Source organism: Theropithecus gelada, chromosome 4 (assembly GCF_003255815.1).
Source record: "Theropithecus gelada isolate Dixy chromosome 4, Tgel_1.0, whole genome shotgun sequence".
Taxonomy (NCBI): Eukaryota; Metazoa; Chordata; class Mammalia; order Primates; family Cercopithecidae; genus Theropithecus; species Theropithecus gelada.
Genome location: NC_037671.1, coordinates 33563267 through 33571865, shown reverse-complemented (window position 1 = coordinate 33571865; position 8599 = coordinate 33563267).

Genomic DNA, 8599 nt, shown 5'->3' with positions numbered 1-8599 from the left:
TAAAGCAGTGTGTAGAGGGAAATATATAGCACTAAATGCCCACAAGAGAAAGCAGGAAAGATCTAAAATCAACACCCTAACATCACAATTAAAAGGACTAGAGAAGCAAGAGCAAACAAATTAAAAACTAGCTGAAGACAAGAAATAACTAAGGTCAGAGCAGAACTGAAGGAGATAGAGACATGAAAAACCCTTCAAAAAATCAATGATTCCAGAAGGTGGTTTTTTGAAAAGGTCAACAGAATAAATAGACTGCTAGCCAGACTAATAAAGAAGAAAAGAGAGAAGAATCAAATACATGTAATAATAAATGATAAATGGGATATCACCACTGATCCCACAGAAATACAAACTACTATCAGAGAATACTATAAACACCTCTATGCAAATAAACTAGAAAATCTAGAAGAAATGACTAAATTCCTGGACATGTACACTCTCCCAAGACTAAACCAGGAGGAGTTGAATTCCTGAATAGACCAATAACAACTTCTGAAATTGAGGCAGTAATTAATAGCCTACCAACCAAAAGAAGTCCAGGACCAGATGGATTCACAGCTGAATTCTACCACAGGTACAAAGAGGAGTTGATATTATTCCTTGTGAAACTATTCCAAACAATAGAAAAACAGGGAATCCTCTCTAACTCATTTTATAAGGCCAATATCATCCTGATACCAAAACCTGGCAGAGACACAACAAAAAAAGAAAATTTTAGGCTAATATCCCTGGTGAACATCGATGTGAAAATCCCCAATAAGATACTAGCAAACTGAATCCAGCAGCACATCGAAAAGCTTATCCCCCATGATCAAGCTGGCTTCATCCCTGGGATGCAAGGCTGGTTCAACATATGCAAATCAATAAATGTAATCCATCACATAAACAGAAGCAACGACAAAAACCATTAGATCATCTCAATAGATGCAGAAGTTCTTTTTTGTGTGGGTCTCTAACAGGTGTTGGTATCAGGATGATGCTGGCCTCATAGAATGAGTTAGGGAGGAGTTCCTCCTTTTCAATTTTTTTTTTTTTTTTGAGATGGAGTCTGTCGCCCAGGCTGGAGTGCAGTGGCGCAGTCTCGGCTCACTGCAAGCTCCGCCTCCCGGGTTCACGCCATTCTCCTGCCTCAGCCTCCTGAGTAGCTGGGACTACAGGCACCCAGCACCGCGCCTGGTAATTTTTTGTATTTTTACTAGAGACGGGGTTTCACCATGGTCTCGATCTCCTGTCCTTGTGATCCGCCCACCTCGGCCTCCCAAAGTGCTGGGATTACAGGCATGAGCCACCATGCCCCGCCCCTCCTTTTCAATTTTTTCAAACAATTTCAGCAGGAATGATATTAGGTCTTCTTTGTATATCTGGTACAAAGAATTCAACTGTGAATTCATCATAGGATTTTTTTTGGTTGGCAGGCTATTTATTACTGCCTGAATTTCAGAAATTGTTATTGGTCTGTTCAGGGATTCAATTTCTTCATGGTTCAGTCTTGAGAGAGTGTGTATGTCCCGGAATTTGCCCATTTCTTTTAAATTTTCTAGTTTATGTGCATACAAGTGCTTATAATATTTTTCTGATGGTTATTTGTATTTCTGGGGGAATCAGTGATAATATCCCCTTTATAATTTTTGATTGTCTTTATTTGAATTTTTTCTCTTTTCTTATTAGTCTAGCTAGTGGTCTATTTTATTTTTTCATAAAACCAGCTCCTAGATTTGTTGACCTTTTAAATGCTTTTTCCCCTCTTTAGGTCCTTCACTTCAGCTCTGATTTTGGTTATTTCATTTTTATTGTTATTATACTTTAAGGTCTAGGGTACACGTGCAGAACGTGCAGGTTTGTTACATAGGTATACATGTGCCGTGGTGGTTTGCTGCACCCGTCAACCCATTATCTACATTAGGTATTACTCCTAATGCTATCTCTCCCCTAGGCCCCCACTCCTCGACAGGCCCCAGTGTGTGATGTTCTCTTCCCTGTATCCATGTGTTCTCACTGTTCAACTCCCATTTATGAGTGAGAACATGAGGTGTTTGGTTTTCTGTTCTTGTGTTAGTTTGTTGAGAAGGATGGTTTCCAGCTTCGTGCATATGCCTCCAAAGGACATGAACTCATCCTTTTTCATGGCTGCATAGTATTCCATGGTGTATATGGGCTGCATTTTCTTGATCCAGTCTATCATTGATGGGCATTTGGGTTGGTTCCAAGTCTTTGCTATTGTGAGCAGTGCCGCAATAAACATACATGTGCATGTGTCTTTATAATAGAATGATTTATAATCCTTTGTGTATATACCCAGTAATGAGATTGCTGGGTCAAATGGTATTTCTAGCTCTAGATCCTTGAGGAATCACCACACTGTCTTCCACATGGTTGAACTAATTTACACCACACCAACAGTGTAAAAGCGTTCCTATTTCTCCACATCCTCTCCAGCATCTATTGTTTCCTGTCTTTTTAAAAATTTTATTATTTTTTTTTGAGACAGAGTCTCACTCTGTCACCCAGGCTGGAGTGCAGTGGCGCAACCCTGGCTCACTGCAGGCTTCACCTCCCAGGTTCACGCTATTCTCCTGCCTCAGCCTCCCGAGTAGCTGGGACTACAGGTACCTGCCACCATGCCCGGCTTTTTTTTTTTTGTATTTTTGGTAGACAGGGTTTCACCATGTTAGCCAGGATGGTCTCCATCTCCTGACCTCACGATCCACCCACCTCGGCCTCCCAAAGTGCTGGGATTACAGGCATGAGCCACTGTGCCTGGCCTGTTTCCTGACTTTTTAGTGATTCCCATTCTAACTGGCATGAAATGGTATCTCATTATGGTTTTGATTTGCATTTCTAATGACCAGTGATGATGAGCATTTTTTCATATGTTTATTGGCTGCATAAATGTCTTCTTTTGAGAAGTGTCTGTTTATATCCTTTTCCCCCTTTTTGATGGGGTTGTATGTTTTTTCCCCGCAAATTTAAGTTCTTTGTAGATCCTGGATATTAGCCCTTTGTCAGATGGATAGATTGGAAAAATTTTCTCCCGTTCTGTAGGCTGCCTGTTCACTCTGATGATAGTTTCTTTTGCTGTGCAGAAGTTCTTTAGTTTAATTAGATCCCATTTGTCTATTTTGGCTTTTGATGCCATTGCTTTTGGTAGTTTAGCATGAAGTCTTTGCTCCTGAATATTATTGCCTAGGTTTTCTTCTAGGGTTTTTATGGTTTTAGGTCTTATGGTTAAGTCTTTAATCCATTTTGAGTTAAATTTTCTATAAGGTGTAAAGAAGGGATCCAGTTTCAGCTTTCTGCATATGGCTAGCCCGTTTTCCCAACACCATTTATTAAACAAGGAACCCTTTCCCCATTGCTTGTTTTTTTCAGGTTCGTCAAAGATCAGATTGTTGTAGATGTGTGGTGTCGTTTCTGAGGCCTCTGTTCTGGTTCCATTACAGGCTCACGCCTGTAATCTCAGCACTTTGGGAGGATGATGTGAGTAGATTACTTGAGATCAGGAGTTCAAGATCAGCCTGAACAACATGGTTAAATCCCGTCTCTCAGCAATACAAATATTAGCCAGGCATGGTGGCGGGTGCCTATAATCCCAGCTACTCGGGAGGCTGAGGCTGGAGAATTGCTTGAACCCAGGAGGCAGAGGTTGCAGTGAGCTGAGATCATGCCACTGTACTCCAGCCTGAACGACAGACAAGACTTCGTCAAAAAAAAAAAAAAAAAAGAAATTTAAAGTAGTTTTTTCCAATTTTGTGAAGAAAGTCAACAGTAGCTTGATGAGGATGGCATTGAATCTGTAAATTACTTTGGGCAGTATGGCCATTTTCACAATATTGATTCTTCCTATCCATGAGCATGGAATGTTCTTCCATTTGTTTGTGTCCTCTCTTATTTCCTTGAGCAGTGGTTTGTAGTTCTCCTTGAAGAGGTCCTTCACATTCCTTGTAAGTTTTATTCCTAGGTATTTTATTCTCTTTGTAGCAACTGTGAATGGGAGTTCACTCATGATTTGGTTGTCTGTTTGTCTGCTATTGGTGTATAGGAATGCTTGTGATTTTTGCACATTGATTTTGTATCCTGAGACTTTGCTGAAGTTGTTTTATCAGCTTGAGGAGATTTTGGGATGAGAGAATGGGGTTTTCTAAATACACAGTCATGTCATCTGCAAACAGAGACAACTGAACACTCTTTAGTTCTTTCTCTTGCCTGATTGCCCTGGCCAGAACTTCCAATACTAGGTTAGATAGGAGTGGCGAGAGGGGGCATCCTTGTCTTGTGCTGGTTTTCAAAGGGAAGGCTTTCAGTTTTTGCCCATTCAGTATGATATTGTCTGTGGGCCCTTCATAAATAGCTCTTAACTGAACTACAGCATCAGTGACAGAGCCAGGCCTTGTCTCAAAAAAAAAAAAAAAAAAAAAAAGAAAAGAAAAAGAAAAAAAGAAACATCTCTTTCAATGGGTCTCATAATGCTCTGGGTCTGTACAAGCTTTAAGGATTTCAGGAAATGATGGCAACATAACTGGGGAAAAATAGAGAGAAACTGAGGGAAGAGGTAAACAGACATGGCTAAATAAGAAAAGCTGAGGGCATGATGGGTGAACCTATGAAATTTAGGACAAGACCCCAATAAGACAATGAGTTTCCAGGACTTGCTCGTTGACTTTCAGCCCCATGAGATGTGAACAATGTCCACATTGTCTCAGTAACCCCATACAGAGTTTATAGTTTGAACATTATTAAATTTCTCATATTTTACTGTTTTTGACTTACAAAAATAGAATTTCATATAATTTATCCTATGTTAGTTGAATCTCTTCTTGTTACGTCTAGTTAGAGCATGTAGGAGATGTAGGAGAAATTTCTATAGAAAGGTTAAAAGAGATTCATAAGAAACACTATCCTGGGCCAGGTTTTCAGAGGATGCCTTAAGTTCTTTAGGCACCAAAGAACACCCCAGAGATGCTCTTTATCTGTAGGGTGACTCCATGTACTAAAGAGCTCAGCTTCAGTTCCAGGGATTTTTCCCCATAAGAAAGAAAGAGCACTAAGTATAACTTCTGTTAGAGAAGCTGCATACATTACAGGGAAACAGGCTTTATAAACATTGGAGTTCAGAAAGAAAAGAAAGGAGATAATGGGGAGGCCACTGGTACATCCTCACATATGAGGAAGAGGGGCCAACACCACAGTTCCTGTGGAGGACATAACCCAGGATCGTCTAGAAGAGACCCTTTGAATTCCCTTGACTCCCACAAAATTTTCAGAAAAAACCTGCTTTTGTCTGACATAAGTCATCATAATAAAGGGAAGCGCTGTATGGGGAAATTATTTTAGCACCCTTCTTTCCAAATCCTCTAAAGACCCTGACGACATGTAATGCAAAGGTTTTATTGACGGAGATTTGAGAAGAAATGGCCTGTACAAAGGCCCCTTACACAGTCTCATGGAGAGGGCAAGTAGCCAAGCTCCTTTTGTAGAGGAAATAATTTGGGATCCACATGATAAAGATGGGCAATTTCTGTTGAAAACGTCACAAATTCTTAAGGGACATGGCCTGGGCACGGTGACAAATTTAGCTCCCTACTTTACCCACCTTATAGTAGCTCAGCACCCACAATGTGCACTTAGGTCAGGTGTCCCCAGCCAAAGCCAGGTGAGAGCTCAGCACCATCAGTGTCACTGTCAGAGGTGCCACGCAGGAGCCTCCAGGGAGCCTCAGACACACTGTGCTGGAGAACAGGACAGGACCAGGTGCCAGGGTGGATGGCAAGTCTCACATTCATGGAAAACTATGACCTGCCTCTACTCACATCCCAAACATAGGGAGGAAGTTACTAATTTCTTTGCTCGTGGTTTGGGTAATCTCGTGTTGGAGAACCAATCAGCATCTGAGTTCAATATCATCATCAGTTGCTGTCCAGAGATGCAGTATGAAGGTCCTCTTCTGAAACAATTTCCTTCTTTAAATGATTGTTTTAATTTAGTACTTGGAAGGTTTGACCCAGTTGCATGTAAAACACTTTAAATGTGTCCTTATTGTGAGCCAGCTCTGTGCTGGTCAGTGATGTGTTCACAGGTTTGAGCTTTGTAAGAACATTCATTTCCCACTTGACAACAGAAGTATTTGCAGCAGTGACTGTGTTTAGGAGTAAATGAGATGGAGGGAACATGGTTGAAAATCAGGACACCTTTACTCTGGTCCTCATTGCACCATATCTTAATGTCATAGATTTGGGAAAATTACTTCATATCTCACAGTTGAAATGAAGGCACTGCGATCTTTCAGGTCTTTCAATACTGGAAAATGCTGTGTTTCTGTGGACACCTCAAGTAGCAACAGCCCCGGATGTCTGATGATATGACAGAATGACAGCTGTTGACTGGAGAGTGTAACCTGTTTCCTATTCCCAGGTAGGGATGTCTTTAATAAGTTAAAGGAAATGGAAAGTTTGTTAATCATTTAATCTGAGTAAAAAGGTTTTTTTTTCAAGTGTGTCTCCTGATGCTGCCCCCAAGTTTAGTGGCACCTCCAGAACACACACAGGCAAGGCATATGCAGGGGCCACCTATGTGCAATGGAGGGTCTGAAGGTGCCTTTGTGTAGCACTTATCCTAACAATGTGAAAAGGTCAACTGTCCAATCAGAGTATTCAGGGGGCTGAGAGATCGATCAAGGACTCAAAGTCAGCTCTTGACAGAACAACTCTGTATCAAAATAATTAATATTTGATGTGAAGAGTGTTCAGTCCCTCATTCCTGATTCCCATTAGGATTTCCCCATTTGATTGAGGTTATAGCCCTTTACTATTATGCTTCTTTTGTTTTATCATGAGGGAAGATATAAGAAGACTGTGCTAACTAATACGTTACAGAATGTTCAGGAAAGAGAACCCTAGGGAAAAACTATAAATTACATCAGTTGACATAATCATATAATTTTAAACATGTAATTCTACATTTAGATAATTGCTATGCTTTATATTTATATAAATGTGACATGTAAGATTCAGAATGGACTTCAAAGTACAACTATACGTATGAAGCTCTGCATTAATCCACACTGTGCCACAGTTCTGATAGACACCCATTCCTTATGTGCCTTAGTGTTTCCAGAAGCAGGATTCTCACCGTGCTGCAATAAAAATGAGCATTTTACTTTGTACTCAGAATTGTACTAAAAGCTTTCTGTACTTCATATTCATATTTAATTTTCACAACAGCTCAGTAAAATAAACACCTTTTTCATGCTTAGAGGTGGAGACACTACAACGATGGAGATAACACAACTTTTGCAAAGATACACTAGTAAATGACACACTATAGAGTGAACCAAATTATATACCCCTCAGACTCAGCCACTAGATCACAATCCTTCAGAAAGAAGGAGAAACGAAAAAGAAAAAGAAAAAAAGAAACAAATTGTGGAAAAAAAAAAAAAAAAGAAAGAAACTAATTGTGATGATAGTAATCTAGGAAAGCCAGCTAAGGTTCACGTTAGTATTTTAGGATGAAAGGGTGGTGATGCTGGCAGTGGTGAGCTGTCCAGAGTGGCTGGCTGCAGAGGGAAGTTGCAAGCCGTGGCGGCAGGAGCCACTGCGGGAGCAGTGACTGTGGTGGGACCCTTGTGCCCCATGTCCCCTGTGCCTCATGTCACTGAGGCAGCCGACTGCACTGCCCCGACCCCTGAGCAGCCGGCGAGACCGCCCCCAGGCCCAGAGCCTTCACCACTGCTGCATTGCTGCTCTCACCCCAGAGTTGTGGGGAGGGTATGGAGCTGGGGCCACACTTCAGTGGCCCGGGGTGGGACGTGGGAGTGGCCTCACTTTGAGGACTCGGCCAGAGGCAAGGCCACTGTCCCACCCTGCCGAGGGCGCCCAGTTCCCGCGCCTCAGGAAGAGGCTCTGCGTGAGGCCGCCCAGGGTTTTGTCCCCGCGGGTGGCCACCGAGCCTGATGCTCCTGACAGCCAGGCCTGGGCTGTGATCTGTTCCCCAAGGTGCCTCCCCCGCCCCATCCAGGCGAGAGGGAACCCCGGGCACCCTGAGTGCTAGGAGAATAACTTGCAGAGACATCACCCTTTCCCCACATGCCGGCCTGGGCCCAGTGAGGGGAGCTGCCCACCCCAGGCTGCCAGAAGGGGTGACAGGGGCTACCTGTAGGCTCCAAGGAGTGGGTTGGAAGCCCCGCCCTCCCGACCCTCCCTGCAGGCAGCAGGATGCAGGCCTCTCTACACTCCACACCCTCAAGGCTGAGAAGGTCCCCCTGTCCGTGCTGGCTTGGGGGTGTCTGCTCCTACACTCTGGCCTCTCCCTTGGCCTCACCCGGGTCCCGGGTGCCCATTTGGATCTCAGAGTGGAGTTGGCGCAAAACCCCAACACTGTCACAGACTGGCTGGGTGTGTGCACGCTCAGGGCAGTGTTGACACACCAGCCTTTTGCCACCTCAGTCACAGGGAAGCCAAGGGGAGATGGGCATGTAATATTCGCAGTAAGTTTCTTATAGGGAACATGTCGAAGAGTCATTATATTTCACTCTGACATTTGTCTTTTTACACCCTTTACATGTAATGCAATTGTTAATAGGTGAGCTCTCATGACTGCCATC